General features: G+C 35.9%; 2 non-coding genes across 2 annotated transcripts; one reads left to right on the plus strand and one right to left on the minus strand.

Annotated features, from left to right (window-relative positions):
• The first annotated feature begins 934 nt into the window (after window positions 1–934).
• Window positions 935–1,041, plus strand: LOC113853558. Its single transcript, XR_003502641.1, has one exon. It is a non-coding gene; the product is annotated as a small nucleolar RNA R71 (small nucleolar RNA).
• Window positions 1,042–6,061: 5,020 nt separating this feature from the next.
• On the minus strand, window positions 6,062–6,168 carry LOC113853543. Its single transcript, XR_003502636.1, has one exon. It is a non-coding gene; the product is annotated as a small nucleolar RNA R71 (small nucleolar RNA).
• Window positions 6,169–11,999: the final 5,831 nt, after the last annotated feature.

Below are 11,999 nucleotides of genomic sequence, written 5' to 3' on the forward strand. Positions count from 1 at the left end.
ATTCACTTTCTCACTAAAGAGTCTTGAATTTGAATACCCTTGGTTTTTCTGAAATTGTGCAGAAGAACTTCCTTGAAATAATTGTTACTGGACTTGAGGAGTTACACTTTGGAAAGGTGCAATAACTATATTTCCTCTTGCATTAGAATTTTGTGGATTCCACTTAGAAAACTGCTGTCCTCTATTGTTATTTAGCTGGAAACTAGGTGGATATGGTTGTTGTGGCCTTTGATAATTGCCCATATAGTTAACTTGATCAGGTTGTTCTATAACTGTGTCTCTTCAATTCCATTCACTTTCTCACTCAAGGGTCTTAAATTTGAATACCCTTGGTTTTTCTGAAATTGTGCAGAAGAACTTCCTTAAAATAATTGTTGTTGGACTTGAGGAGCTGCACTTTGGAAAGGTGCAGTAGCTGTATTTCCTCTTGCATTAGAATTCTGTGGATTCCACTTAGAAAATTGTTGTCCTCTATTGTTATTTAGCTGGAAACCAGGTGGATATGGTTGTTGTGGCCTTTGATAATTGCCTATATAGTTGACTTGATCAAGTTGTTCTATAACTGTGGGGTCACAAGCTCCATTCACATGGTTGCCACCACAGAAATCACAACTAAGTTGTGAATTTTTGAACCACACCAGTCTGCATGTTACTTATTTGTTGAGTTAAGGCAGCAAGTTGTTCAGAAAGTTGTTGATCCTGAAGTTGATTTTGAGCAAACATGGCTTTTATGGATTTTACATCATATCCTCTTGTCCTTGAAACTTGTCTTTCATTCATATTCTGATACATCAAAGATGCCATCATTTCTATGATTTGCTAGGCTTCTTCCAAAGTCTTTGAACTCAATGAACCACTAGCTGCTGCATCTATCACGGTTTTAGTTGCAGCAGTCATTCCATTATAGAATGTTTCAAGTTTCATCCACTTATGTATGCAGTGATGAGAACATTTCCTAAATAATTCCTTGTATCTTTCCCATGCCTCATACAAAGTCTCTCCATCTTGCCGAACAAAAGATGTAATCTCCCCTCTGATTTTTGCAGCTTTTGAAGGGGGAAAATACTTGATTAGAAACTTGTTCACCAAATCAGCCCATGTTGATATACTCCCTTGTGGCTGGGCTTGAAGCCAGCACTTGGCTTTATCCCTCAATGAGAATAGGAATAATATAACTCTGATTGCATCCTCACTACCCCCATTTGATTCTGATTGTGTCACAAAGTTGAAAGAAATTGGAGATGTGCAAATTTGGATTATCTGAATGGTGTCCAACAAATTGGTCCTGTTGTACCAAATTTAGAACTGCAGATTTTATCTCGATGTGGTTGGCCTGAATTGTAGGTCTCAGAATAGAAGAACTGAATCCTTGTAAATTAGGAACTGCATAGTCCCCTAGTGTTCTCAGTCTTAGTTGTTCTCCTATCTTTATTTGTCTTCGAATCTTACTGGGTTGAGGTGATGGTGTAGAACTTTCGTGTTCCTCTCTTTGAATTTGCTTAAATCTTGCTTCACTTCTCAACCTCCTTAGAGTTTGGTCTATGTCTGGATCAAATACCAAAGTGGCTTTATTTTTGTTTTTCCCTCGCATATACAAACCAAATATTAACAAAGTTAAACTAAAATTCAATAGTAATATATACACTAACAAAGCTTATGCAGAAAAATATCAACAATATCATATCACATGCCAGTCTAGCAACTGCAGAATTGCAAAATCATGCAAAAATTATCTACTAATATCCTACACTTATCTTTTAAAATCATAACAGAGTACTTGAATGTAATACTAACTACAGAGAAAAATTAAGAAAATAAAAACTCAATCTAGCAATTTTTCTATTACTAAAGATATTGAAACTCAAATTCCCCAGCAACGGCGTCGATTTGACTCATATTTTAGTGTAATTCTAACCCATTTGATAAGGAAAACATGTAAGAAACATCAGAAAAACTAGAAAAATAGAATGATTGAAGGTTTTCTTTTATTATGTAGTTAGGTTAACATTTGTGAAATTTATGCTTGTTTTTGTAGGAATAATCTGAGCTAGGTTCATGGAATATCAATGGAAAGGAAGAGGAAGAATAGCAGTTCTGGACTCCAAAACACAAGAACAATGAAATGCAGGCTGGGGGCGTGATCACTATTGTCATGAAAGTGATCACTCCAGAGCTCAAGGAAGAAGTAAAGTCTGGGCATAACCACTTTTACTAGCAAAAGTGCATGTTCTAGAGAAGCCTCAGACTCAGCAGGCTCTGCGTAACCACTTTTATCCGCGAAAGTAAGCGTTCCAGAGAAGTCAGAACTTCAGCGACCTCTGCGTGGTCACTCTTACTGGCGAAAGTGAATGTTTCAGAGAAGGCAAAATTTCAGAGTATTCTGTGTAACCACTTTTATCATTGAAAATGGATGTTCCAAAGAGCCCTCAACTTGACAAGTTGTGCGTGACCACTTTTACTCATAAAAGTGATTACGCACAACATCTCGACCTTCTGTGTTGCAACTCTTAACAGTAAAAGTGATAGTTCCAGTCTCCAGAAACCACATGAGCGTTTGCGTGGCCACTATTATCAGCAAGAGTGACAACGCGTAGAATTAGGATTTCTATAAATACATGTCTTAAGCTTAGAATTCGAGGTCTTTTGTTCATTTTCCATTTTTTCTGTTAGATTCTCGCTCGGAGAGAGTGAGAGAGAAGACTGGGGTTGAACCTCGAAGCTTCAAGAAGAGGCATTGGATTGGAGCTCGTGGCTATTACTTTTCTGAGTTTCTTCTCTTCTTCTCCTTTTTTCTCTTTCTCTGTCTTAATGTCTGTGTAATTCTTTGTAGTTAGGAGTTTATGGACCTCGAATTGATGTATTAATTTGATTCTTGCTTCTAAAATTTGAGTTTTTGGATTAATTGAGTTGTCAATTATGCACCTTACGTAATCTTTGAATCAGAATTCATTTGATTAATCAAAGAGGAACATTTGCCAATGGGAATTGGATTTGATTCTTTGATTTGAATTAACAACAAAAATTAGGGGTTTCTTAGGGATAAGTACACTTAATTCTGCAATCTTACGGTTATAAGTCTTAATGCAACATGAAATTGAACTTCACCTAAGGGATTAGGGGGTTTAGTGGATTATTAGGGTCAATGAGTTAAGGGATTAACCTTTGACTAGTTATATGTTAAAGTGATTGTCAATTAACCAATTGCTTGAATATTTAGAAGTATAATTGAATTAATATTGACGTTCTTGTGAAGTAAATTCCTAACTATTCTTCATTTGTATCTCATCTCAACATAATTTACATACTCTGTTTTAATTGCAAGTTTAATTCTTTGTATTGTCCTATTCATTGCTTTCATATGTTACATCCTTTCCACCAATTTTGTATGACTCGACTAGTTGTTGCTCTGTGAATTGGTAATTGAATTCCTAATTCCTTGTGGAGACGATACTTGGATCTTAAATTTACTCATTACTTGCTGCAATTCTTAGTGCACTTGCTAGTGTTTCGAATTGTGAACAACAAGTTTTTGGCACTATTGCCGGGGAATTTGAGTTTCAATATCATTAGTAACAGAAAAATTGCTAGATTGAGTTTTTGTTTACTTAATTTTTCTCTGTAGTTAGTATTATATTCAAGTACTCTGTTCTAATTTTTAAAGATAAGTGTAGGATACAGTAGATAATTTTTGCATGATTTTGCAATTCTGCATAATTCTGCAGTTGCTAGACTTGAATTTTGTATGCTTTTGCTGATATTTTTCTGCATAATCTGTATTAATGTATATCTTACTATTGAATTTTAGTTTAACTTGTTAATTTTGATTTGTATATGTGAGGGAAAAACAAAAATAAAGCCACTTTGGTATTGTCACACTCTTTACAACTGCTGTTGCAATGAAGGTAAACTGACTAGCAAGTGTACTAGTGTTGTTGTAGCAAGTTATAAAAAATCTTAGAATCAAATTGAGTTCCAAGTATCGTCCTCAGGGAATAAAGTTCTCAATTACCACTTCACAAGATCACAATTAGTTGAGCTTTACAAATTTCAGATGGAATTGGTATGAATGTATCAAAAATGAAATTAGAAAGTAAAACAGAACAGTTAGTACAAAAGTATATAGTAAACAAATGTAGAAAGAGTAGTTAGGAAATTGTTTCACCAAAACTTCAACATTGAATCAATAAAGTTCTCAACTTTCAAGCATTTAGATGTAATGACAATCAGTTTCACGTTGTATTAATCAAAGGACAATCCCTTGCCTCAATGAATCTAGCATCTAATCAAATCACTCTAATCCTTTAGATCTAATCCAATCAAATGCCGCATTAAGTTTAAGAAACCAAAAGATTGCAAGATTAAGATATCTTATCCCTAAGAAACCAATAACCTTGGCAATTAATTCAGATCTGAGAAACAAATTCAATTCCCATTGATAAGAGTTCCTCTATGATTAGTTGATCAAATTTCCATTCAATCACTACTTTAACAGCAGAATCAATCACTCAATCCAATCCAAAACTCAAAGTTCAGATCCAAAATCAATTCAACATTTCCATTTCAGATTCACAGTTCCTAACCACAAAGAGTTTAAGCAAACATTACAAAAAGAGAAGAGAAGAGAAGAGGAGAAGAGAATGAACAAAGAAGAAACATCTTCAAGCTAATCTCCAATCTGATCCCTCAAGAAATGAAGCTTGGTGTTCGTCCTCAATCTCCCTCTCTGACTCTCTCAACAACAAAAACAAATGTAAAATGAAAAATGAACAAAAACTCTAAAATTCCTGAGCTAACTGCCTTTTATAGAATTCCCGCTCTGCTGGCGTGATCACTTTTTCCAGCAATAGTAATCATGCAGAGGCTAATTCTTCATTTCCACTTGCGCGTGTTCACTTTTGCTGGTGATAGTAGCCACGCGCACTTCAAAGTGTTCACTTTTGTTGAAAATAGTAGCCACGCAGAAGCTTCCTTTACTAATGTCATGCGCGTGTTCAATTCTGTTGGAAATAGTGAACACGCAGAAGCTGCTTTCTTGCGTGTGTTCACTTTTGCTGGTAATAGTGAACACGCGCAGCTACTCTTCTTGGAGGACTCTTTGGAACGCTCACTTTTTCCAGAAAAAGTGATTACGCAGAAGCTCTTCTCGTTGCAACCTCTCTGGAACGATCACTTTTGCCAGCAAAAGTGATTACACAGAAGCTCTTCTCCATTTTATGGTTCTGGAGTGATCACTTTCACCAGCGAAAGTGATCACTCAGAGGCTGTTCTTCAATTATCAACTTCTTTTCTCCAATTTTTGCTACTTTTCTTCTATTTTTCCTTTGATCATCCAATCCTCATGAACTTAGCTCAGAATTCCCTACAAAGGCATACTTGAAATGTCACTTTTTACATAGAAAATCAATGAATTTTAGAATAACTATGTTTAAAAGTGACATGCAACATTTTATTAATTTTTTAAGGGTTTTCTACTATTTCTAGCATGTTTTCTTTATTAATTGCACTAAAAACTATTGTAAAATACTAGTAAAATATGGATTCATCAGGTATTTGATCCAGACATAGATCAAACTCTAAAAAGGTTAAGAAGTGAAGCAAGATTTAAGCAAATTCAAAGAGAGGAACACGAAAGTTCTACACCTCCATCTCAACCCAGTCAGATTCCAAGACAAATAAAGATGGGAGAACAACCAAGACTGAGAACATTAGGGGACTATGCATTTCCTAATTTACAAGGATTCAGTTCTTCTATTCTGAGACCTTCAATTTAGGACAACCACTTTGAGATAAAACTTGCACTTCTAAATCTGGTACAACAAGACCAATTTGTTGGACACCATTCAAAAGATCCTAATCTGCACATCTCTAATTTCTTGCAACTTTGTGACACAACAGAATCAATGGGGTAAGTGAGGATGCAATCAAACTTAGATTATTCCCATTCTCATTAAGGGATAAAGCCAAGTGCTGGCTTCAAGCCCAGCCACAAGGGAGTATATCAACATGGGCTGATTTGGTGAACAAGTTTCTAATCAAGTATTTTCCCCCTTCAAAAGCTGCAAAAATAAGAGGGGAGATTACATCTTTTATTCAGCAAGATGGAGAGCCTTTGTATGAGACATGGGAAAGATAGAAGGAGTTATTAAGGAAATGTCCTCATCATTGCATACCTGAGTGGATGCAACTTGAAACATTTTATAATGGAATGACTGCTGCAACTAAAATCATGATAGATGCAACAGCTGGTGGTTCATTGAGTTCAAAGACTTTGGAAGAAGCCTAGCAAATCATAGAAATGATGGCATCTTCGATGTATTAGAATATGAATGAAAGACAAGTTTCAAGGAGAGGAGGATATGATGTAAAATCCATAGAAGCCATGTTTGCTCAAAATCAACTTCAGAATCAACAATTTTCTAAACAACTTGCGGCCTTGAAGTAACAAATAAGTAATGTAGCGACCCAATTCACTACATTATTGATAACTACTTTATAACATGATAGTTCAGAAAACACCAAAATCTGGAAATATTTTTTTTTCTTCATACAGTTTACAATAATAGTTCTCTTTCTCTGAGAGAGTTAACATGCATATATCTTTCTCATCTTATCAATCCATAATTCAATTTCAATAATACATCCATATAAGATCATCACAACTCATCATCAAAAAGTACCTCAAATATATTAAATATAAGTTTACGAAAATGATAGGTTCATAGTTAAACAGTACGGTCAACATGGTTCAAATGCAACATAAGTAAAATAGAAACAGACCAAGCTCCCTAAGAGCAATTCCACTAAACATCGTAAATAAAAATATCAATCAAGAGGAAAATAATCCTCAATGGGATCAGACTCTTCAGATGATGTCGGGGAAGTGGAACTAGGAGTAGCAGCCGTAGAATCTCCACCATTCTCCTCTACCCATCCAGCAGTGCGGGGAAGTGAACGGGTGGCAGTAGGTGGAACCAAGGTAGATGGTGTGCAGGATGCATGTAAGAGGGCATGGTGGTATACCTAATGGAGGATTCCACCGTATGGATATCTCTCTCCATTTGCACAAGTGGAGAAGTGGGAGACATAAAAGGGAATGGCACAGGTGCAAGGGTTGATCTACCAATAGGTGTACAGGGGTCCACAGACATGGGTGTGGGAGAAGCAAACAAGGCAGGGTAAGGTAACTGAGTATCACTAGGAGGTATAGAAAAGACAATCTCAATGGGTGTGTCAGCAAAAAACTGGGTAATCCATGAGCCTCCACTATCGACTCCATGAATCACTCAGGCAAATCCGCAGAAGACACTCTGCTAGGCCGCGGAGTCAAACACCCATATATCATCCTTGGAAGGAAGAATGCACACCTTCACCTTGTTCCTAGTCATCTATATAAATAAAAGAAAAGCGATACGAGACAACACAAACACAGGGGTGAATCCTCCAAACACAAACATCAATCATAGCCATACCCTAAGGAAGGCGGCATCACAATCACAAATCTATTCAACAATCCACACTCAACATCATACAAGGTTCAAGCATATAATAGGGGAATAAAAGTAATCACAATCATAGTCAATCCCACAAGTATTCAATCATTCCTAATAGTAATCCACATGATGCATGAATGCAGGTTTCGATCTCACCCATATAGTCACTTATGTGTCAATAGTATGCAAATGATGCATTGGGATCCCATTCCTCTATGACTAACGACTTGCCCAGCTTTTAGCATAGAGATAGATAGATAGATTCAAGTCGTGTGGCAATCGGAGGACTCCATTCCCTACTCTGCACAGTGATAATAGATAGAAAATAGAATAATAGTACATCATTGATGTGTAGTGCCATACGGCACGTTCAGGAATGGACCTCTACGACCCTAGTATTATGGAGTTCACGTCAGATTTGGCTAAGGTCTTGCAAGCGGGTCACGACCCGGCTACAGGGAGCTCAGCTGCCATGTGCCACTTAGGTCGGATGTTCCCCCTTTCACCATCCCTAGAAGATCTACTTTGGACCGCACTTCCAATACCTACAGTTGTGCCTCTGTAACGCCATCAACTCGTTTCACAAGATAAAATATGATGCATGAATAGCATTTTCAGTTTTCTTGTGATAGTTTTCTCAATTTATATCACCCAGCAACTTGGGCTGTTGCATAGATATAATAGAAGTCTCCAAGGACTTAGATTCATAGCATATAGCATCAGCTAAAAGTCATTATAGACATAGCAACATAGATAGATAATCACCATGAGTCACATGCCTTAGCATGGATAGATAGATATCATGAGTTTCACAATAATTCTCACTGAGTTCATAATAGTTTCAAGATGAAATACTTATAATTTAAGAACTCAGGGCATAATACATACTTCTCATCATAATTCATAATCTCATGGTTTTATAATTTTACACTCATGGATAATTTTTGTGCAGCATGTTACATCTTGGACCTTAACTTGGGCGAATTACTCAAGCCTTCATAACTCATTTCTCTTTGTCACTTCATTCTCTTTTAAATTCAGCACCATCCCATTTCTCAATCCTTTAATTTCATCATTCAAATTCATCCTATTCATTTCATTGTTCTCATTAATCTCTAACACCTTATTAACCATGATTCTTTTAATCCAAACTCTTGTTTTCTCCATTTCTTCCTCTCAGTTCTTTCCTCCATCAATGGATGAATCATTAAACTTAATCCCTGCCTAAACCATCAACCAAGCAATGTAACTCACACTAATTTTAAAGACATTACCTCTTGGTTTCTTATTTTGATTTAGGGAAAACAAATTGAGCTTATGTCCTTGTTAGGCTACCAACTTAATCAATTTATTTCACCATTTTCCAAGTTCCATTCTCTCAGTTTTTCACACTATCCCTTATAGGTTATATGTTGATTCTTCATTCTCTTTACTCGATCACTCACTATATGTCTAACTCATGACATTCTGAATAGTACCATTTAAGTCCAAGGTCCCCTTTCATAATTCAGCCCTTAAGGGCACTAGATTAACATCAATATGTCATTATGTAATTATTTTTTGCTGCACAATCTCTTAGTTCATCAAGTCTTTTGTAGTAAGATGCAAATGATGCATGTAACATTATCAACATGGCCATTTCTTGGCATAATCATAACAAATGGTAAGTCATTTAAATTTTCCAGCCAAGTGTCAACTCAAACCTCTTCACGGTTTTTCAAGGAATAATGCCAATCATGAATAGTACACTATCTTACATCACTTCCATTTTTCCAACAACTCATTCAAATAAACATTACCAATTTCGAGTACCAACACCAAGCAACATCAAGGTTAATCACAACCAATTTTACAAGCAATCATTCAATCACACACTCAACCAAGTTTCACAGTGGTTCAAGGCATTAAACCAAGACAACACACTTTCAAGTTTAATTCTAGTTTCCCAATACAAGTCAAGGCATACAAGACATTTTTTCAAAATTCTTTCATAACACCTTTTAATGTCAAAATTGAGACCAATCATGCAAATTTTCACCTTTTCCTTTATAAAATTTTCTCTCATTACTTTTAACAATCTTTTCCAAATATTCCAAGGTTCCAAATCACGTTAATTTCAACCTTTTTCCTCATAATACTCAAAATTGTCCAGCCATCAAAATCTCATTTTTTTGTCAAGTCTATAACAAGCAAAATAGGGAAAAATCAACATGCAAACACAAGGTTCCATCATCCAAGTGCAGTATTTTAATGTTCAACAAAGGACTAGGTTTAAAAGGTCCAAACCGAGGTAACATTGGGCCAATTTAACCTTCAAACTCTTAAAATTACTAAAGGAATTCTTTTTATGAAATTAAGTTTGGTAATAAAATGTTCAAGACATGCAAACTCATGGTTCTAAGGTCTCAAGGGTAGATTTTTATTTATTCAAGAGATTTAGCAAGAAACCTCTAAACCGAAACTTGCACAAAAGGTTTCCAACACATTTCAAGTTCCAAATTTCGTGCCAAGAGTAGAATACCACATGCAAGGGTTAAAGACTTAAACTTTCCAAAGGTATTCTTCATGCAAGACTAAAATCGAGAATTTAAAAGTGGACAAAGTGATTTTTCAAGGTGAAATGCAACATACAAGAGAGAGAACACAACATGCAAGCTTATGGAATATAGCCTCTAAGGTGGAACATGAGAAAAATCAAAACTTTCAACCATTCAAGTGTAGGACCGAGGCATGGTCTAGAGAAAACTCACATGCAATGCCAAAAATTTCAAGCTTTCCAAAGGATCATTCCATTTAGGCACAAACCGAGAATTAGGAGTCCTAAAACAAAGTGTAAAACAAGTACTTAGCATGCAAAGGATGCAGTCCACTCATCTACAATTTTTGGAAATAAAGATGCAAGCTTTCACAAGGGTTTTTACACAAAATCATCCAAGAGGAAGTAAACAAAACTTAGAAAGGTGAGAAGTCCCCCTTGCCTTGAGTTTGGGCGTGAAATGGAGTGGAGAAGGGGCTGGAATTGATGGATCTCTAAAGAGAGCTTGCTAGACCGAGAAAACAGCAGCCAAGTTCTTCAAGGTTCTCCTCCAAAGTTGGTTCCTTCCACACGAAAATTGAAAGGGAGGTGGAGGATGATGTTGGTGATGGAAAGGTGAGGTGTTTGGGTGATTTGGATGAAAGAGTGGTGAGGTTGGAGGGGTTGGAGGTCTCGATTTGCTTGAGAGAATTAGAGAGAGCTTGGGACTTAGAGAGAATGAAAGTGAGAGAGCAAGGTAGAGAGAAAAGAGAGAGGGATTTTCGGTTTTTGGCTTCCAAAAGGCTCAATCTTATTTGGCAAGCCTATTTATATGGAGGGATTGACTAATTACTAAGCATTTACATTTTGGCTTGCTTGGCAAGACTCCAAATTAAAAAAAAATTGCACACGGTTCACTTTGGGTGAAAATTGAAATGAAATTGCACGAATTGGTGTAAGCAAGGGTGCCACAGTTTTTAGTGCATGAATAGTGGATTTTTAGGCAAACTTGCAAGCAAAGGTAGTGCAATTTTCAGCAAGCTAAATGCATGGAATATCCTAGGGCTGCATGCTGATAACCACGTCATAATGGTATCAAACAAACTAGATTTTCTTAAAAATTTTGCAATAGAAGGAGTAAACCTAGGTCATCTCGCAAGGACATAAGATACATTATGTTTTTTATTCCATCATGTAATTTTAGATTAGTTTAGGGATGGATTGTTTTGAATTAAATTGTAAACAACAGAAAAGAAAAGAACAAAGATAATTCTAACGAAATGAAGTACGAAGTTCAACCAAATCAAGATCTCAATCACTACAATGCAATTCTCATTGTTACACGAATACAATTCCAACAAATTTTCAATCAACACTAATTCAATACGACATGAATAACCCACAATCTAAATCTAGATTATGAATTCCATCAAAACAAGAACTGCAATCGCAAACCCAATGCTTTAACGAAATTCAGAAAAATTGATTTATTAAATTAGGTGAATTCATTTATTTCAAATCTGAAATTCTCATTCTCTGTTTAGAATGCAAACAAAAAATCAATATCATGAAGAACGTAATTATCCTAATTAGAAAAGAGGAGGAAAAGCGCGAATTCGATAGAACCTAGCCCAAAACTCAAACGCATTGTTGTTCTTGAAACCTTGAACCGATTGATGGATTAGCCTTGCTTCATGATCATGTTTGCTTCGGCCAAAACCAGAAAATATGAAGAGATGGAAGGTAGAGAGACGAAAATAAAGGAAAGAATTTAAAATAAAGACTTGTAATTTTAAAAAAAAATTGCGGGAAAAGAAAAACAAGGATTTGTACATAGAGTCATAACCTCTATTTAAAGATAAAATAATTGGGCTTAACTAAGGCCCAACTCCCTAATGAGTTTCCTAAACACCTAACTAAGTAAAAGAGATAATAATTAGGCTTAATTAAGACCCAACTCCTTAACTAAGTAAAATCAACAATACAATCAAATT

This window comes from Abrus precatorius, unplaced genomic scaffold, assembly GCF_003935025.1.
Source record: "Abrus precatorius isolate BTA unplaced genomic scaffold, Abrus_2018 Scaffold0, whole genome shotgun sequence".
Classification (NCBI taxonomy): Eukaryota; Viridiplantae; Streptophyta; class Magnoliopsida; order Fabales; family Fabaceae; genus Abrus; species Abrus precatorius.